The following is a 21,955-nucleotide window of genomic DNA, read 5'->3' on the forward strand; positions in this document are numbered from 1 at the left end:
TGGTGTGTCATACACAACATTAGTGACAGTACGTGTGTCATATGAAAGAAATCTCTTATTGACAGACCTTACTTGGACACCTGATGAGTGTGTGAGATATGCCTCCTTTAGGTGTTAGTATGAATGTAAATGTGATAACTCCCAAAGAAATGATGAACACATAATAGTTTGTCACATAAGCTGCAACAAATCAATGCAACAGTTTCACAGTCACACAGTTTTCCCTGTGCTCTATAAAAACACATGTTTTTCTTGTTTTTGAAGTTGCGTTTTGTATTGGAAGTTTTGACTGTTGAATTCCTTTGTTGTGAAATTGTTAATACACATTCATTTGTTGTTTTCATTTCAGTGAGATGTCTATGTGGTCTCTCATCTGCTCTCACTATTCATCCCTTTTACTTGCAAAGTAATCTATTCTGATCTCATGACTCATATTCTATAATCAGTATATAATATGACAATTGCCAAGATTACAGAAAGAGAATAAACATTTCAATGAATGGACAGGCAGTTGATAACTTTCTGAAAAATAAACTAAAATAAAAAAAAAATTGCATGAGTGAGTTTCAAATGCTGCTTATCCACTTTGCAGTCCAACACCATGACACCATAGCTGTTCAATTATGCTTGATGTTGTACTTTGTAAGGCTGGACCTTTTGCTGTTTCTATTTTGCTTTTTTTTCCAGTTCAGTAAACATTCTTCTTGTTTTTATGCTTGATCTGTGTTTTGTTTTTGACAATCTATCAACTGGACCATCTTACCACTAATTTTGAATGGAGTGCAATGGGGAGTTTCCCTTGTCAGTGTCTCAAATGGATTCCTGTAGGATAAAATTCATAACTTAATTTACTATAACTCATTCAGAAACCCACAAAATAGGTTTACAGTCAATACAACTTTTGTGTATACTGAAGTCCAATCTAATTTTACTACCACATATAATGAGAGAATTAGCATATCGCAGGAGTATGCTATCATCTAGCAAGATTTACGCTGAGCAAATGGGGTTAAAAGTCTGCCACAGTGTGCTACAACCTAGTGGCACTGACATAAACTTCTAGTTGAGTGGCAAGGGCTAGCTGTGCACATCATGTATTATGCACATTGTTTATCAAATCCACATGTATTTGGCTCATAAAGCAATTACATCATGTGAGTTGCATATGTGCAGAAGATCTTTAAAATGTGTACAACTGAAGGTTTGCTCCAGACCGTGATGTCAAATTTCATGGAATCTAGAGGGGCAATAGCGTGATAGATTTAAGTGTGTATTTTTCAGATTGCAGCATCTGTGTTACACTTAACAGCTTGCAAAGAAAAATTACCAATAAATCTGCAAGGTGTCAAAAGTTAGGTCGTTCACAAGCTCTTACATAGCAATTTTTAAAAAGTTACATTTCACCATTTATTTTAGTTCTTTAGGAAGAGATATTTGTAAATAAGTAGGTGGTATGATTATTGGCAGCATAAACAATAGTTTTGACTTCAAGCTCAATTATATAGTGTAGTCTAATATCAGGTGCATTGCTGGGATTGAAAACATCATCTTCTTTGACTGACATGAGCAAACAAAATGAAAAGTGTAGAGTATAATGCCCACTCCGAAGTCACAAAATTGCTATGTAGCATTGGGCACAAATGAATTGCTATAATCAGAACAATACTCTCTCTAATTTGCATCTTAAGTGGCCCTACCTGCAAGTGGGTATTTCTTTGTAAAATTCTACTTGTGTGGCTAATTACCATAAGAGCTCATACTGATCTGACATCTGTGTAATCCTGAGTATTTCCATTGCTTTCATTGAGGATTTGCATGATGTAACTTAAATAATAATTCTTTTATTTTCTTTGTAGTGGGAACCACAACCTTGATACATTCAAATAATGCTGTACAGTCTCATGACCACTGCTGCCAGCAGTCGTGTATTGGACTACATTCCTGCCAAGTCTTTCTGTAATATTGCAGAAGGAAAATCCAGCTTGTTGTTGCCCTATTACATGACCTCATTCACTCACTGGGGTGTTGATAATGGCATCTTTGTCATCTTAGAGGCATTAACATCAACTCACCATGACCAGTCTCAGAGGTAGCTAATGCTCATGAACATACAACATGTATTTAATGGAAACCTGATTTGCATTCTCATAGTGTCACTGCTAGTGCTATTCTTATGCAGCTGATTTGAAATATGAATAGACATTATCTTTCATATGTAGAAACACACTTACAAGCTTGTTTTAATGTTACACAACTCCTTCTTGATGTTGCAATTTTTTTATGTCAGTGTAGCAGTTTGCATGGAGCCACATATGGCAAAGAGTGCTCATTTGGTATGTGTAATCAAAACATAACAGTCATCCTTTTATCATTTCTTTTAAAGAGACCTCAAATTTTCTTGAGTCCACAGACAGAGGAAGGTCAGTATTTGAGTACCAGCTGATGCCACTTACTTGTATAACAGATCTTATTAATGATAAATGTGATGATCTGGAATGTGTTAACCCAACAAATGTAGTTAGACAGATAACTGGACACCAATTGCATTCAAAAATAAGGATATATTTGTATTGATACATGCTGACCATTTACAAGTTTGTAATTGACTGCTTATCTTTCTTGAATAATTTGTATCTGGTGCAGAAGTAGTTTTTATTTGAATTTGAAAAACTCCTACTGTCTATTCAATGAAATATTTTTAGGGTTTTGTTGTGCTAAATTATAATAGAAACCTTAGCTTTTTATACTAACCTCCATTGTCTTGCTGCTGTATTGATCTTGTAATTGGCTGCCCATAAAACATTTTATTTCCGTGAACAGATTACCAAAGAGTTTAATGTATGTGTATTTCATTTCTTTCTGTGCCAAACATATTTTTACTAGAGAGTCACGCAGATCATTTTTTTCCTGCAGCAAGTATGTGTGAAAATCTTATTACTGGTATAGATCATTGACAATAAATTTCATTGGGAAAAAAATATATTGTAAAGCTGTCATTAATATTCACAATTGATTAAACAGATTCCAGCAAAATTTATGATTGTGAACCCCACATATAATTACTTCCATTTGCACATTGAATACTTCCTGTGTGTGTGAGGAATTAACTTACAATATTATCCCACAGGCCACCAGAATATCAAAACATGCAAAATATGATAACTTTGTGATTACTGTATTTTGAAGTTAGAAACTGCTCTAAACTGCTAAATGTTTCAACGGATCCCTTATATGGTTTCACCAGTATGTGCACACTCAAGAACTTTGAATTTTCTACAGTTTATTACCATTTTTTGTTGATGCACTGTGTCAGTAGTAGGTCAAATATTTTTTACAGTATAAAATTAGATTACCTGTATTTTTTCAGACTCAGAAGACAGTCCATTTAAGCAAAACCATTTAATAAGAGCAACAAAAATATAGTTTACTGTTTCTCCTGTTGATGTTCCTGTTCTAACTAGGAACAAAATGAAATACACAGCCGCAAAAGGGATAGAGTTTATCATGTCATGGAGTTACATCAACAAAAACACAATGAAAATATTTTACATGGCTTGAACACATTTTACAATTGAGGGTTCAGAAGTCCATGCATGCCTTTTTGAAGACACTATCCATGTGAAATCCTTGCTGGTGTAGCGCTGTGCGCATATGATGGACCTAGTGATGGTGGTCAGTGACCGGAACTGCTCCTGTTGGCCCGCTTGGGTAGTTGTGGGCACACCATTTGAACAACAGCACACACTACACTTGCCATAGTCATCTGTCTTACATCCACTGGGGCAGCAGAAGTGTAACTGGTGGATTACTACACTTCTCCTTCTTTGTGTGATGGATTACCAGACACTGAAATCCATGGTGCTGTTACCGAGGAGATGTTCCTGGCATATACAGCTGTACTGGGGACAGCAGCCAAAGACGCAAGAAGTTCCCAGCACATACAGTCAAAAGTGAACGGGCCAATGGCATCCCCACCACCCATGGACCCCAGGGTGACTGGTGGATAGGCTGGCAATAGGGGGATGGAGCCATTTGGATGTTGGAGTCCACGATGAGGTGAGCCGGCATAGGCAGTGATCATGCCAGACTGGGGAGGACACGCTCTGGTAATAGAGACCAGGCTTCTGTTTCCACTGATGGAGTCACCTGGCCAGTACCGATCACGTTGCATTTACTCAGTAGAATGTTAATTTATTTATTGCATTTTTCTCCATATTGCATACCAGATGTCAGTAACTTCTTTACCATCATAAGTTCTAAAATTAACACTAATGATGGTAAATAATTCACTGAAACCTAGTATGCAATATGAAGAACAAAATCCAATATTTATAAATTAACACCCAACTGAGAAACTGCAGTGTGATTTACAAATTGTTTGAGAAACGTTTCTCTTACAATTGATGCTTTAAGTGAGCACATTGTGCTGTACTTAACAACTTGGAATTTTATTTTTGTATTACTTTTTAACTTCTTAGAGCTATTTTTATTGTGTCATTGTTATAGGTTTCCTTTACTCCAGCCAAAGATGCAAAATAACAATTTACATTGCAACAAAGTCTGCAAGTAAATGATTGTTAGGATTCCTCAAACCTAAAGTTTCAACAAATGGTTCATGTAGTTGATGAAATGATTGCCATCCAGAACTTATCGTGTAACTTTGCCCAGGTATCGGATTGCGCAGACTTGATCTTCCAATATATAAGTTTTTTTTCCCCCTTCTTATTTGTGTGATAACTTGTACAATAAGCTGGTAAGAAAAATCAAAAATTTACTTGAAGAATTTGAAAAAATATCTTTCACAACTGACTTACGGTCTGATCTGCATTCTGGAACTTGATTACTGAACTTGACTTCTCATGATATTTCTAATGCTTTTCACAAGATGTCTATGATTTTGAAATGTGAAGTCATCAGTAGGCATTACTCAGAGGACATTAACATCAATAAAATTTGAATTGATACTTCAAGAATGGGACATAAATCACCAAGCAGTGCATTGTATTGCTCATTATCGTGGATATAACAGGATTAAAGCATTGTGGCTGTGTGCCTTTGATGACGTGAATTGTGAAATAAATGAAATACATCTTTGTATTCAAGCTGCCGTGGAATCACAGGCATGGCTTCTACAACTTACTGTTAAGTGGAAAAAAATTGCCACCCATTTCAATCATGCCTTGGTTGCACAAACCAAGCTGTCAAAAATTCAAAGGGAACGTGTTAACCAATCTGCTTTATCTGTCACTCAGAATTGCCTAACATGGTAAATATTTTGAAATATATACACAGGAAATTTAATTTTATGGTACATCTTTAGTGTCAGTATTATGTGTTTCGTTTTTATGATAATCCTATATGTTAATTTAATTTCTTCTATTTCCAGCTGGAAAAAGAAGCTGAAGTACCTACTAATTTTATATTTATGTTCAAATCAAATCGTAATGATCTCCACTGAATATTGAATAAATGTTCAAAAATTTGTAAAGTAATGAAACCATTCGTAGAAATTACAAGGTACTTGAGCAGCTCTCAAGTGAGCATTTCATCAGTCATACTGGTAATTCAAGTTCTTGTGGTCACTTTACAGCAACAAGAAAAAAAATAATACTTCAGAACAATTCCAAAATTTTCGATGAAATTATGTGATAAATTGAATTCAAGTGCAAGATTCGGAGAACTGACCAAAAATGATAAGTACACAATTGCAACTATGTAGATCCATGATACAAGTCAAAATTTTACAGTGGCATTGTCTCAGAGCAAGTTGATACCCAAATGCTTAGTTTGATAATGATGAAAGCCAGAGATCAAAATTCATCTCAAGATGACTGCATACATATTAGCTCTAAAAGAAGCCGATTTGAAACTGAAAATCATCCTTCACCAAGCTGTGGCTTAATCACAGAAACCCAATTAGAAACACTGTTACAAACATTAGACATCATGTTAAATATGAACATAGATCAACAATTACTTTTGAATGCATTATGGGAAGAGCAGTGATCAATGTCTTATAAATAATTACTATTAAAAACAGTCTTGATCACGATTTATTTAACAAGGTGACCAGTTTCGACCACTACTGTGGTCATCTTCGACCATTGAGTAGGAACCTCTTTCTGTTGGAGAATTCTCCAACAGAAAGAGGTTCCTATTCAATGGTCTGAAGATGACCACAGTAGTGGTCGAAACCGGTCACCTTGTTAAATAAATCATGATCAAGACTGTTTTTAATAGTAATTAAAGATCAACAAGACTTGACTATGACTAATAAAAATGACAATCTGCTTTTGATGCAACAATGAAATTACTTGGTGCCAATGACCTCACTGTTTGGTCCCCTTCAGCCAAATCAACCAACCAACCAATGAAATTACTGGAGAGCAAAAAGGAAAAACACTTCCCCTAATGGATGATTTGCTAATGTGGTGGAAATCCAATGGGCACAAGTACCACTGTCTATTGCTACTAGCTCATTAGTATTTGTCAGCTCCTCCCAATAGTGAAGCCAGTGAACAATATTGAGTGGAGCTGGCCTCATATACAAAGAAAGTCGAAATAGATTGCAAGGTGAAACAAAATCTGCCATCAATAAATTTTGAGTAATAATATAATCAGAAATAGTGTTTGATAAATAACTATTACTTTTTTCTTAATATGTACACATCTGCTTCTGCTAAAATTGACTTTTTGACATCTGTTTCCACTTCTGCTTCTGTTATCACATTTCCATTGCTCACTAGTCAGTGCCCATGACCATGGAGTGCCGGGACAGAGCCACATACATGTATTGCAACATGGGATGATAACAGCTCTCACAATTGTACCAGGAGAAGGACAGAGCACAGTGTTGATGGCAATGAGCGACTTTGACTGGTAGGGATGTCAATGGGCTAAACAGTGAAATAAAGGGCTTATGGTCATTAATTAATGAAATTTCGCATCATACCAGAAAACATGACATTTTTTTAAAGCACACGCCATTGGTGGGTGCTGTGTAAGAGCACAAGAGCATGTGAACACCCTAACTTTTGACACCTTACAGAGTTATTGGTTATTTTCCTTTGAATGCTGCAATCTGAAAGATCTGGCACTTAAATCTTCTGCACTACTGCTCCTCTAGACCCCGTGAAACGTGGCCTCAGGGTCATGAGCACATCTTGAGTTGTGCTCGTCTTAAGGAGCATTTGCCTATGCACAACTTGCATAACATAATTGCTGTACAGGCCAAATACATACAGATTTGATAAACAATGTGTACTGTTCATGATGTGCACAGCTAACTCCTGACACTCAACTAGAAGATTGCATCATTGTCACCATGTGGTAGCACACTGCATAAATCCTGCTAGATGACAGCACACTCCTCAAATATGGTAATTCATTTGCTATATGTGGTAGTAAAATTAGATTGGACATCAGTTTATCTTAAAGCTGTACTGGCGGCAAACCTATTTTACTGGTTCCAGAATGAGTTATAGAATATTAAATCATGAATTTTATCGTACATCAATCCATCTGAGGTGCTGAGAATCATAAGGGCCTAAAGCACATCACCTTCAATTGTAAGATTGTAGCATTTTTTCATGCTTCTGAAACCTGTTGATCTTATGGTGAGTCAGGTTTATCTGTGCTGTAGGCTCACACTGTATATATGAAAATTCACAAAAAGCTGTATCACTAGTATCTCTGATATACGCTTTAATGTGGTATGGACACCAGTGTGCTTTAGGCCTTTATGGATCTCAGTGCCTCATTTGTATTCTAGTCAGGTGACCATGTTGGTGGCCATTACTACTTGAGTTTAATCATTTCCAGAAATGGCACTTTGTGTTAGGAGTTGGTTGCTTACTGTGTGGAAATTGGCTTTCGAGTGCTATGTAAACGTAAACTATGTTGAACCTATTTTAAATACTGACAACTGAGTACAAATCATCAGTCATGCTTGAGTAGCTGAGTCAGTAGAGCACCTGCCCACAAGGCAAAGGACCCAAGTTCGAGTCTAGGTCCATCACACAGCTCTGATCTGCCAGGAAGTTTCATATCAATGAACAGAAAAGTAAATTACCAGGAAATGTTAGCCACAAAGGAACTAGGCTTCTGGGAACAGATCCTTCAATTGAGAGAGCGACAAAATTAAATAAGCTGCACTACAAGTGAAAATTTCACAAGGAAGTGTATAGTTAGCACAAGTTGTTGTATAGGTGCAGTGTAAGAATGTCTGATTTTCAGCCCAGAAGTAAATTCGTGAGCTAATACACCTGTTACGGATCTTGACCATTTGTATGAAAAATGGAAGAGCACAAAAACTCCCACTTACACAAAAATGTGAAATGGAGTGTTGCGAAAGCATACACATTACTTCGTTATTGCCCTAAAATGAACTTCATTATGAAAAAAAAAAAAAAAAAAAAATCCACAAAAACAATTCTTTCTTTTGCCAGTTAAGTTACACATATTATTATTATTATTATTACTATTACTGTTATTATTATTATTATTATTGGCAGTGGCTCTAATTGTATAAACTTGTTGATAAGCATAACTGTTATACAGCAGATGTGATTAATTTCAAACCCTCAAATTTATCTGAATCTAAAAATTTGTGAACACCCAGAATGTGTACTCATGACCCACCACTGGCAAAGACTATAGCAAGGACTTTGTTTTCTATCTGAGTTGATGTGAGTGTTTTTGATGCAAAAGCAATAGGCTATTCAGAGCCATCCAAATGTCACTGGGACAGGACCACCCGCACTCCATACTGAGATGCATCTGTGACCAGGACCAGATACTTGCTGAGTTGAAATGTTGCAAGACATGGTGGAGAGCAAAGACTGTCCTCAAGCTGCGGCAGGAGTAAGTGTCTGTGAAAGCCTGTGCATTAATAGTGACATGGAAGTCACCACATAGTCAAAGCTGATTGGACAGCTTTTTTAACATCACTAAGAGTACAGCCCATTCCCTTAAGGAAACTGGCCTAATCACTCCTAGTGATGTTAAGCAATTCGGCTCCATTTTAACCTGATCACATAAAGCTCCTGGTAGTGGCTGCACCCAAAAAAAGCATGGCTTGGTGGAGGGCTTGAGGGTTATGTGTGCAGTGAAGTTGTTTGCACAATCCAGCCCATGAGCAAACAGATCTAAAAACTCAGAACACAAAGAATCGAATTCATAATAAGGCATGTGGTCTGACACCAGGTACACTGCATTCACAATTAAATAAATAAATAAATAAATAAAAAGAGTAACAAAAGGCTTTTAACCCAAACAAATTCTCAGTACTCATACCATTAACCACCTAGTACAGAATGGAATGGACAACTGGCCTGTAAATTGCATCAGCCATGAATTGCCCAAGAATAGCAATCTGCCATTTGTTATAGCTTACTAAGCGATGCTTGATGCATGTCAACAGTGGAGAACCTAATCTGGTGTGTGTCTGTGACTTGAGTAGGGACATGGTGGCCCACATCTTGACTTGTTGGATTAATGACTCGTTCATCAACCACACACAATGAAAAGTTTGATCTGGCCTGCAAACACTAAAAATTGCAACTACGAAACTATTATAGATATCAATGTCCATTGATTCCTGCAATGTCTCCTGGGTGTGTAGAAATAGACATACTGCTGCTATGTGACTTTATTTTTAACATTTATGGCAAAAGGCCCACTGCTTGGGGCAGGCCGCTCACCCATGCTGTACTAAACAAGAGGGGCACAAAGAAAGTGGAGTGTGTTTGGAAGACAGCAAACTACACATATCATTAGAAGAAAGTGATGCTAGTTCTTGCAGAGGAGCTAACTGGCACAGTAAGTGATGCATATGAGGAGGTATCCATGATAAGAGCCTTAAAGACTTCCATGCTGACCAACCAGAACGCCATGAAATGGAGGGTGGAGGGCAGAGGGATTGTGGTGGGTGAATAACCATTGAAATACGGTCATATGCACCCACTGTTGTTGCAGAAGTAACTGGAGTTAAGCCTCCATGGAAGAATTAAATGGCAGGAAAACCACAGAATCCAAAACAAGTGAAAGTTTGATGCTCAGTGTCTCCACTTGTATTCTAAAAATGAACACAAGGAAACACACAGCCATAAAAAGAGATAAAATTTATTGGGTCATGGAGTGACATCAACAATGATACAGTGAAAGTAGTTTACATGTCCCAAACACATTTCACAACTGAGGACCTGGAGGCCCATGTCTGCTCTTCTGTAGACATTGTCTGCATTGGGTGTCACTGGTGGTGTGCTGTGTGTGCACGGCAGACTTGATGATGGTGGTCAGTGATGGGTTGTCCCTGGCAGCTGCCGCAGGTAGTTGCAGCTGAACTATTTGAATGTCAGTACACATTACACTTCCCATAGGGGTCCAACTCACATCCACTATGGGTTGCAGGTGTCGCAACCAGTGAGTTACTACAGTTCCTTTGATCTGTTTGACAATAATGATTTTAGAGTCTCCTTGATATACCATTTATGTGCAGAAGATCAATAATGGACCTGTGATCAAACCCTGTGGAATGGCCTTTGTAATCTTCCAATGAAAATGATATGGCACCAATGTTTCACTCAAAACTCTCGTCTAAATTTCTACATTGAGTTCTTTTTAATTTCATTTTTTTTAACAGGAACTAAACTAGGTTTCTGTTGCACCCCATGACCCATAAGAACTTTTCTAAATGGATATTATGATTAACTCTATCACATACATTTGATAAGATATTCAAACCAGTGATATTCTATCATTCTATTACCTAAAAACTTTATTGTGTGCTCATTCGATCTATAAATAATAGTCTCAGTATAGCATCGTATATAGATGGGTGGTAACCACTGGATACATTACTTATCAATAATTCCACAAACAAAGCAGAGACTTTGCCTAAAGTGGAAACTATAGAAATTGAACTATTTGAACTTATGCCCTTTTACCTCTCAGGTACAGAACTCTTAATAGGCATCTATTAATGTAGAATTCAAGTCATCTGTTGCATACATGTGGTCATCCTAGCCGTAGGAGATAAATAGCAGCTGACTGAAGGAGCAGCAACTTCTTTCTCAAAAACGGCATTGCAGTCTACTTTTCTACAATAAGTTTTGCTTGAGTAAATACAAACAGTTTACCCCAGTTTAACAATAGTTACTAATGTAATTTCTAATTTCTGCCTCAATACTGTAACATATGCCTTCTCTTTATCATGTATTTAAATGCAATTTATAGCATCTGCTTCACTACATTAAAGTATATCTTGTCTCTACTATGCAATTCACAATGGTTTGCAGACTGTATACATCTATAGACTCATTCCACAGTCCTGAAGGTTCTTCTTTATAATGGGATCTATTGAAAACAAATAACTGAAGATTCATCAGTAAATATAAATTTCAGTAACTTATAACAGAAATTCATGGCTATAGTATAAAAAATGGAATGAACAAAGCTAATTGTTCAGTATGTCACAGAGGTACTGGACAGCAGCTGGACACATACAAGCAAATCAGTGTTGTAGCTCATATTCTAAACTTGTGTCCTTTAGATTAGACAGGCTACTTTATTAAATTAATCATAAATAAAATTTATCCACAGCTACAGATTTTTGGGACTTCATTGGATATTCATTTATAACCTCTTCAATCTAAAATATACTTTAACAAATTTACACTGTGATCATTATGTAGCATGTAAATGAAGCAGTTTATCAACACAGCTAAATCTCGACATCTTGATGAATCAGGTGTACTGCTGGTGGTCTGCGTTTATCTAACACAATATTTCGACATCCTACCTCAGTATCTTCATCAGGTGCTTCCTGTGTCTGAACAACAGGCTGACCGTGTGTTATGTCTGGATGGTGTCTCGTGTTTCCTATGCTGTCCTCTCCTTCTGCGACAGTGTCAGTTGGTCGCCAGATGTTTCGTCTTCTGTCCGTGCCCACTTCTGCTGTTTTCCCCGTTGGCGGCCATTTCATGGTGTACCATACTAGGTCCATGCCTGCCAGGCACATTGCTAGCACTGTTGACAGGCTGTGTTTGCTGTTGTTGACCGTTCCGACTTTCTCCAGCACCTCTGTCATTTTCCTGGTCTTGTGTTTTCTTCTGTTGTTTTTGTAATATGTCCACACTGTGCTGAGTTGGTATCCAGCTTCCTGGTTTATCAAGTTCTCTGTCATCTTGATTTTGATAGATTCTGTGATGATGCTGTCCCAAAATTTGGGGGTGTGAGATAAGATCACGGTTTTATCATAATTCATGGTGTGCTCAAGTTCCAAGCAATGTTCTGCTATTGCTGATTTAGTGGCTTGTTGTAGCCTGATACGCCTTTGGTGCTCTTTACATCTTATATCAATGGTCCTGGTGGTCTGGCCAATGTAAGACATACCACATTCACATGGTATATGGTAGATACCAGGTTTTCTCAATCCCAGATTCAACGAGATGTCACAAAATCGCCAGAAAAGTCTAAGGAATTACAGCACAAGCTAAATCTTCATTGTCTTAGGACAGTCCCTATTGACATGAACTGAGTGAGTTATACAGTGCTCATGACATGAATGAAAAATACAATATTTTAATTAATAAAGTCCTTACCCTGTTTGAATATTGTTTTCCCCTAAAACCAACCAAAGTCTGCAAAGAAGCCATGAAGGACTCAAAGAATAAAGGTGTCACATAAAACGAAGAGGATACTCCTATCTGTCAGTCAGAAACAGCTCAGAAGCCGATGCTGTATCTCATTATAAGACATATTGCAAAATGTTAAACTTATTAATATGAACACTTAAGCAAATGAATTACGAGAAAAAGAGAATAACATCAGATAAGAAAATAAAGAGAATATGGTACATCATGAAGGAGAAGATGGCAGAACCAGACAGGAAGAGGAGCAAATAACATTAAGAATAACCAATACATTGGTAACAGATGTATGCAGTGTTGAAAAACCTTTTAACAAGCATTTCGTAACTGTTATTGAAAATATGGTAGCCAAGTTCAGTAATTGCTGTCATGAAATATCTCAAACCAGTCACCAAAAATACCTCCAGTAACATGAAATTACCCTCACTACACCGCTAGAAGTAATGTTCACCATAAAATCTTTAAAATCAAAAAATTCAAGTAGTTATGATAAAATATCAACAAAGTTAATTCAAGAGTGTGCTTCTGAGTTGAGTAATATGTTAATTTTTCTGTGTAACCAATGATGTATCTGTAGAACAATTCCTAATTTGCTGAATTTTGTTCAAATCAAGCTTTTGTTTAAGAAAGAAGATAAAGAAATACCACAAAATTTCCATCCAATTTCATTTTCATCAGCAGTCTTGAAAATTTAAAAAAAGGTAATATAAAATGATTTCTTAATCTTTAGAAATAAATAATATATTGTCAAAGTTTATAAATGGTTTTGGTTAGAAAAGCTACGTACATATACAGCAAGAATATACTTATTTTATTAGACAATAAATTACAGGCTACTGGTACATTTTGTCTCCTTTCAATTTCATTTAACTGTGTAAATCACAATAGCCTTTTAAATAAAAAATATAATATTGCAGTGCAACAGGAAATTCTGCAAAATGATGCAAAAGGATGTCAATAGGAAAGAGGAATATAGTAAATCATCAGGCATCATCCAACTGGGAACTGGTTATGTATGGTCTGCCATGTAGCTCCCTCTTAGGACCCTTACTTTTTCTATTCATTAAACGTATTCACAGTTGCCAATATGGACAACCATCAGATGTATAATGGAATGGTGACAATGAAAATGTGTGCAGGACCATCACTTAACACTGGATTTCCCATTTATTGTGAGTGGTCACCTAACCATTTGACTACCCAAGCATGAGTCACAGCCAGACCCAAAGCTCCATATATCATAAGCCATGTGTCAACAACATGTACTCATACATCTATGGGATGAGAAGGGGAGATGTTTTTGGGAACTGCACTGGATGACATTTGAAAACAAATTTTCGTAACTTGTCTGGTACATTCCCCAACAAGCAATCTTTCAGTCATTCCTTCTCATCCTGTCTGGTAAGTCTCCCCTGACCTGGGTGGGTGACTCTAACCCTTTTCCTAAGCTTCACCTTTCCTTCACCCCTCTTCCTTCCCCTTCAGTCCTTCTGTCAGAAGAAGGAGTCAGTGGCTCCAAAAACTTGCATATGTAACATCTTTTATATGTGTGTTCTCCAGCCACTTGATGATCAGATTTTTTATCTAGCCAATTACATTCTATTTTCAAAAATTGACTAGTTTCATTGATACATTTACTATACTGATGGTAATGAAAAGTGTTATACAATGAAGTGACAGTCCAATTTTTATCAAACTTTGTGGGGATGTGAACAATATTATGAAAAGGATAGATTGCAACTCTCCATAAAGCTGCATGTTGAGTTGCAAATAGCCAAAACACTGAGATTTTGGCCAGAGCCTTCTCCAGAAAATAAAATACACACATTCTCACAAGGAAGCACACAGCATGCAAACATGACCTCTGTCTCTGGCCACTCTGGTCAGAATCTACAGGTGCAGCATTGAATGCAAGCTGTAGCAGTTCAGAGTGGGTAGGAAATATGGAGGTGTAGCAGGGAACAGGTGGGCAGATGGGTGAGAGGGGTGGGGGAGGGGGGGGAAAGGAGTCAGCACTGTGTAGTGGAGCACACAGAGAGTTGACGATAGCCAGATGAGGCTTGTCACACTCAGCATCAGGCTGCTTTGGGATAGGAAACAGGGATAGGGAATGGTAAAGGAGATGTTCATCACATAACAAGTATTAAATGAGAACTTTCATTCTATTCAGAATTGACTGACCACCATCAATGTCAGCATGAGGTGAGACCCCCAAGGACACAAATAAAGTTTTGTATTTGTTGTTGCATGGAAGCAAATAGCCTCTGAATGTTATCTGGAGCAATTTCTGAAACACATGCTATGTCAATTCATGAAGATTGTTGGCTGGAGGCAGGATAGAAAGTATACTTCTTCCAGTCACACCCCAGATGCGTTCTCTTGTGGTCAAATTATGAACCTGGGGATACCAGGCAAGGATTTGTATGTTCCTCAATACATTTGTGGTGTGGGGGATCTCCCATAGATGTTGCTTGAATATGCCATTTGATTCTATGCTCACAAAGAGTATGATAATGTGGTTTACCATTCTTGCCACACACTACTAAGGAATCTCTCCCTCCATCAATTACCAAATCAGTTTTGTTGTCATATCCTATAGTTCCTTACATCATGATACCACACGTTGTGGGTGTATGGTTCCTCCATTAATCTGATCCTGGTAATTCATGGTGACATTTTGCCAGTAACCTCTTCCATATTGCAGCAGTTGCCCTTCATCTAATCACCAAAGCTAACTGAACATTCCTATGATCTTCTTGTGGTGTAGTCATTCTAGAAGAACCTGTATCTACTCTTCATACCACACAGTTGTCCTGATATCACTCCTCACTCCTCAATCATTGCACTGCCAGTCTGTGGGCCTATCAATATGATGCTCCCATCGCCCACATGCCAATGATTCAAAGTTTTTCAAGTTCACAAGATGTCAGTAAGCTGCATGTGCACATCCTTTGGGTGAACTCCAGTGGAAAAGTTTCAGTTATTCAACACATTCAGAACTTACCATATACTCACACCATTCTTCACCTGTAGGAATGGTTTATTTCTATACTGACAATAAGCTTGCGTAAGGATGAAATTTGTATAAGCATGTCACATAGGCATCTAAGTGCTGTGTATCAGCTTGGTAGCATTTGGTTTTTGTAGGCATAAGGTCTAAACGATGCACTCTGAACCAGTTGTAAGCCTGTTTCATTATTCTCCTAGCTGTCTTTGGTATGAATGTATTTGGCCCTTTATCAATGTACTTACATCATCAGACATTAAACTGTTCAAAGACTCCTCTAACCTCTGTGATAAATCATTTATGTAAGTCAGAAACAGGAGTGGGCCAACCATCAAACTTTCTGAGGCATCATATTTAATGTTTCTTTGCTCCTAATTAATTATATTCCTGTCTTTTTCCCCTAAGATGCATTGCCTTTCCTACCATACCATTTTACTTTCTTCAGTAGATATTTATGATCTACACAATCAAAGTCCTCAGCAAGGTCATCTACCTCCCATGTTCCATATATGCATAGAATGGGAAGAAGCTCTAATTACTGGTACAATTGTAAGTTCCCTCCATCACGCCCTTCACAGTGGTTTTATGGCTACAGATGCAGATCACAGGCAATGTCAATTGGGTATTTTTTCTTGTTCAGAGCTACCAGAATTGAATTTATGCAGTGAAGCCTACAGAAGCTAAATTGAACTATTGCTGAACGATCATTAACAGAAAAATAGTTCAATATTATTTTATATGCTAAAATGTCAAAAACATTTTATAACATTGGAAGGATGCCTATAATTATTAGAGGTCATCTGCTTATTTATAATTTTGAAAATTGGCATTTCTACTGTATACTTTTGTCTTGATTTATTGACTGATTAACGAGGATACTCAAAGGGGGTGAAGTCAAGTCAACCCAAGACTTTTAATCTTTGTTTGAAATACCATCATGCCCAGAAGAGCTTTCAAGCTGTGGTGTAAACACCAGAAGTTATGGAACACTGCATGTTGTTTTGGATACATTACGGTGTTTCCATAATTTCTGGATAGTGTCAGTTGAATGCCATTGTTTTACACATTGTGCTTTTTCAAGTTTTCATTCATTTCATGTCTTCTGTGATTTAAAACTTACATTCATTCATAGAGGGAGACCAAGAGATGAATACACTAAGCAGATTCAGAAGGATGCTGATCGCAGTAGGTGTTTTGAAATGAAGAACCTTGTACAGGATAGGGTAGCATGGAGAGCTGCATTAAACCAGTCTCTGGACTGAAGACCACAACAATAACAACAACAACAACATTCAATGAATATTGGTGGTGTGTTTACAGTCTTATGTCAATGTCCTCCCACTGTCTAATTGTCGCATGTCATTTTGGATTCATTACTTTATATAATTTCTTGACAGAATCATTTTAAGATTGTTGTTAGAAAATACTGTGCTTTTCAGTTCCCTTTCACTTTATGTTTTCTGCTGCCGGGAACTTACTCTCAGTGAATGCTCATGTGTGTTTACATTCTTATTATTCTTGTGTCTGACTGCTGCCTAGAAGTTAGCCGCACAGTTCACTGAAAGCTAATTTTTAAATTATTACTTAAAAACAGTTGAAGTGAATTGTACTTTTTAGTTTACTGCAAAAGTGCTGTTACGTGTGACAAATGTGAATGTTTCCAGAATGAGATTTTCACTCTGCAGTGGAGTGTGCGCTGATATGAAACTTCCTGGCAGATTAAAACTGTGTGCCCGACCGCAGAGTAAAAATCTCATTCTGGAAACATCCCCCAGGCTGTGGCTAAGCCATGTCTCCACAATATCCTTTCTTTCAGGAGTGCTAGTTCTGCAAGGTTCACAGGAGAGCTTCTGTAAAGTTTGGAAGGTAGGAGACGAGGTACTGGCAGAAGTAAAGCTGTGAGTACCGGGCGTGAGTCGTGCTTAGGTAGCTCAGTTGGTAGAGCACTTGCCCACGAAAGGCAAAGGTCCCAAGTTCGAGTCTCGGTCGGGCACACAGTTTTAATCTGCCAGGAAGTTTCATATCAGCGCACACTCAGCTGCAGAGTGAAAATCTCATTCTGGAAACATCCCCCAGGCTGTGGCTAAGCCATGTCTCCGCAATATCCTTTCTTTCAGGAGTGCTAGTTCTGCAAGGTTCACAGGAGAGCTTCTGTAAAGTTTGGAAGGTAGGAGACGAGGTACTGGCAGAAGTAAAGCTGTGAGTAACGGGTGTGACTCGTGGTTCGGTAGCTCAGTTGGTAGAGCACTTGCCCGTGAAAGGCAAAGGTCCCGAGTTCAAGTCTCAGTCGGGCTCACAGTTTTAATCTGCCAGGAAGTTTCAATGTGAATGTTGTTGTAGGTTGGTAAGTTTGGGAGAAACATGACTTGATTGTGGGTTTCAGGGTTAGTGTTTCACTTTGGTGATTTAATGAGTAATTCGATAGTCAGATGAGGCTCTTCCATGGAGTTGAAGATAACATAGCTAAGACAAGAAGATCATGGAACAGGGAAAAAAGAATTAGCAGTGGCATCTTTTGGATTAGACAGATTGAAAGGGCTTAGTAAAGATGCCAAATAATAGGTAAAAGGAGAAAAAGAAATCAAATTTGAAACTACAGTAAGTAATCAGTATGACCTGTTTCCTGGAATAGTAGAAGAGCCTCAACTAGATTTTCAGCAAAACAGAGTGCAGCAGACTCATTAAAATGACTTTAAGGCTAGGTTGGTAGCGAAGTCACATAGAAAGAAAAGAGTCCTGATGCTGGGTAGGAGTCACAGGAGAGATGTGGGCCAAATGATACAGGAAAATCTAGTTGTAAAATATCATGTAACAAACATGAAACCTAGTGCCAATCTTAGCCAGATAAGAGAGGGCATAGGGGCCTTGTGCAGAGGCTTTCAGGGAAATGATCAGGTACTCATAGTATGAGGAGCAGGCAACAGTCTGGCTAGCAACTTAGAAAATAGCATTAAAGATGATCTGAGGGAAATAGGAACAGCTGCAGCACACATTCATGTGGGGTTTGTGGGAGTTTTGCAGTGGTATGACCAGCCCTGGCAGTGTGGCTGTAAGCAGTGTGAACAAAGAGTTGAGTGGATTGCTTTTGAATGAAACAAAGTATCATGCCTCTGCTATGACTGCTGCTGCAGTTGAGAAATGGACCTGCACCTGACTAAGAGGATGAAGGAAAGATCAGCTGAGCATCTTACAGAAAATGTAAGGGGGACCACAAGCACACAGGACAAAGTCCCTGTGATTACTGGAGTCAAAGGGGCACATTTGTTTGGTTAGAGTCAGTTTACAGATAGACAGTATTGAAAGAAAGTGGAGCAGAATAGGATCATAACAAATGCGTTTGCAGGAAAATTAAATTAATTTGTTTCATCAGAAGATCGGGGGGTTGAAAAAGAAGATAGATGTGCTTATTGTATATCTAGAAGATGTGGAAAATTCTGAAGTGATAGATGTTCTGTGCCTCCCTGAACACCATGTTGATGGAGAAACTGAATCTCAAGGATTACACACTAGCATCATTTTGTGTAGATTTAACATGTAAAAAGATGAATGACTAAAATTTGGAAGCTATAATGAGCATTTCACTGGTATTTGGACCATGTGATGTCCCTTGCTTGATGTGTGATCAATTTCTGTCTTGACCACCAACTTTATGAATGTGCTGTTGATGATTTGATTGCAACTGAATATTTGTGACAAGCAAGACTATAAATATCACTGCTGTGCATTCATTCACAGCAATGTAAATTGTGCTTTTAGGCTCCTGCCTAATCACATATTCAAAAGTTGTAACATATTAGAAATAGACAGCAAAGTATTTCTGACAAGTAAGACTAAAAATACATGATTGCTGTTTGTTTCACTCACAGCTGTTTAAGCTATACTCTTAGGTTCCCTGCCTAACTAAACCCTTGGAAATTGCAACAGATTCATAAAAAAATGGACAAATGTTTGTGACGATAAAGAATATAAATATCATTGCTGGTCATTTCTGGTCATTTCACTTGCAGGAGTTTCATGTTTTGTTCTTCATCACTCTGAAGGAGGGGGGAAAAAACTCTTTCCCAAGAGAGTATGTAAATTCCATTGAATACTGCGGAACATACTTCTATCACATGAATAAGAAAGAACAAGTATCTGTTTCAAATGCGCAGATGGAAAAATACATATTACCATGGAGCAGTAACTGAACCTCCTTCCTTTCACTCTATAATCACACATCTCTAACCCTAAGACCATACTGATCACATATAACTCTGAGTAATAGTGTCTTCATCACAGTATCTCGTAAAGGCCTTTTATCGCTGATGTTTCATTAACACATTAACTGCCACGTGAGCCAATGGTGGCTCACAGTTACACAGGTTTCAACGCCACGTGAGCCACATTTGGTTCACGTGTACATTGTACTGTGGGCCACGTGAGCTGTAAATGGTTCACATGCAGAGTTGTGTTTAGAGGCCTCGTAAACCTCATAGGGCTCACAAATAATGCATTTCAACTATGGGTTTAAAAGTGGTGGCTCCACTGAACACTCTCATATTCATAGCATTCAATATTTTTACAACTGCTAGCCATGGTGATTCCTAACTTTGGCATATGGTTAAATGGTACAGGAAGATTGTTTTTGAAATCCTTTCTGAAACATGTTAGTAAATGCTCAAGTGCTGTACAATTGGCAAACAAAGGATCAAAGTCTCACATACAAATAATTCCTTTCAGGGGACGCTTTGACTCTACTGCTATTGAATGCCAAAGATCCACAACCATGAGCAACACTACAACTGTTCCACAAAGATAACAGCTATGTGACAGTAGAGGGACCAAAGCAGAGGAGCCACAGATGATGTTTGGGCTGTTATAAATAAATGCCTGCAAAGAACAGAAGAAAGAAAGGATGCTTCTAAGAAAGTGAAGAGGGTGTGCACTAAATGCAATAAATGTGACAGTTTTATGTGGAACGAGTATTTTAGTGACATTGACAATGCTGTGTTGAACAAGTAGAACATTCTAAGATCTTTATTCATGAACATTGTCAGACCAAGTAAAGAAATTGTAAATAATATTACATGTAGCTAATATAATCAAATAAACTAAGTGTTTGAATCATTTCTTGAAAAACAATTTTTTATACCTATGTGGTTTTAAATTGTTTGAGCCACATGTGGCTCTTGTGGTCACAGATTATAATTGTGTTAAAATGTTGTTGTTGGTCCACATGAGCCATATATGGCTCATGCCTGTTATCAGTCCAGATCAGTCATAAATTGACATTTTATCAAGTAACTTAATTCTACATGTTCAAGAGAAGACATCTGATCCAGAAAATCAATTTAGCTTCAGAAGTAACATTTGTGATTTCAATATGGCATAGCAACGCATGGTCCAAATTTCATCATGGCAGTCAATATGTTAACTGACATTTACTTGCAATAAATTGCATAAAAACCAATGTTTTTGTTGTGGTCTTCAGTCCAGAGACTGGTTTGATGCAGCTCTCCATGCTACTCTATCCTGTGCAAGATTCTTCATCTCCCAGTACCTACTGCAATCTACATCCTTCTGAATTTGTTTAGTGTATTTGTCTCTTGGTCTCCATCTACGATTTTTACCCTCCATGCTGCCCTCCAATACTAAATTGGTGATTCCTTGATGCCTCAGAATATGCCCTACCAACCAATCCCTTCTTCTAGTCAAGTTGTGTCACAAATTTCCCTTCTCTTCAATTCTATTCAATATCTCCTCATTAGTTATGTGATCTACCCAATATCTGAAACAAAGTTTCATTGCACCATTGCTGTGAAGTGGCATACTGCCATAACATGTGAGTTATAATACAGAAACAACAAAATACAATGAAATCCAATATGGCATCCAAAGTAGCAAGCAAGGGATGTCACACGACATGACCCCATGCAGGTTGAAGCCTTTGAATTCTTGTCACTTGTTGGAAAAAGGAAGTGCTACAACATAAGTACAAGTTGGACACAAAGTCAAAAATATGGAAACAAATAGTTTTTGTGTTGATGAGAACTGAGATGCTCATGTTTGTGAGTTGTTGGTGCAGAAAACTAATAATTTTAACAGTCTACAGATTCCCTTTAGGAAACTTTCAGCTATTTATGAGAAATCTAGATGTATTGTTGATGAAACCTGTTGAACAAGAAGAAACAGTTAGTAGTTTGTGGAGATTTCAGTGCAGATTTCCTAAAAGATACAGACAGGAAAAATGAAGTAGAAACATTATTTAGATGTTTCAATCTATTTTCAGAAGTCAAATTTTCAACCCATGTGCAACAGG

This window comes from Schistocerca serialis, chromosome 5 (genome assembly GCF_023864345.2).
Source record: "Schistocerca serialis cubense isolate TAMUIC-IGC-003099 chromosome 5, iqSchSeri2.2, whole genome shotgun sequence".
Taxonomy (NCBI): Eukaryota; Metazoa; Arthropoda; class Insecta; order Orthoptera; family Acrididae; genus Schistocerca; species Schistocerca serialis.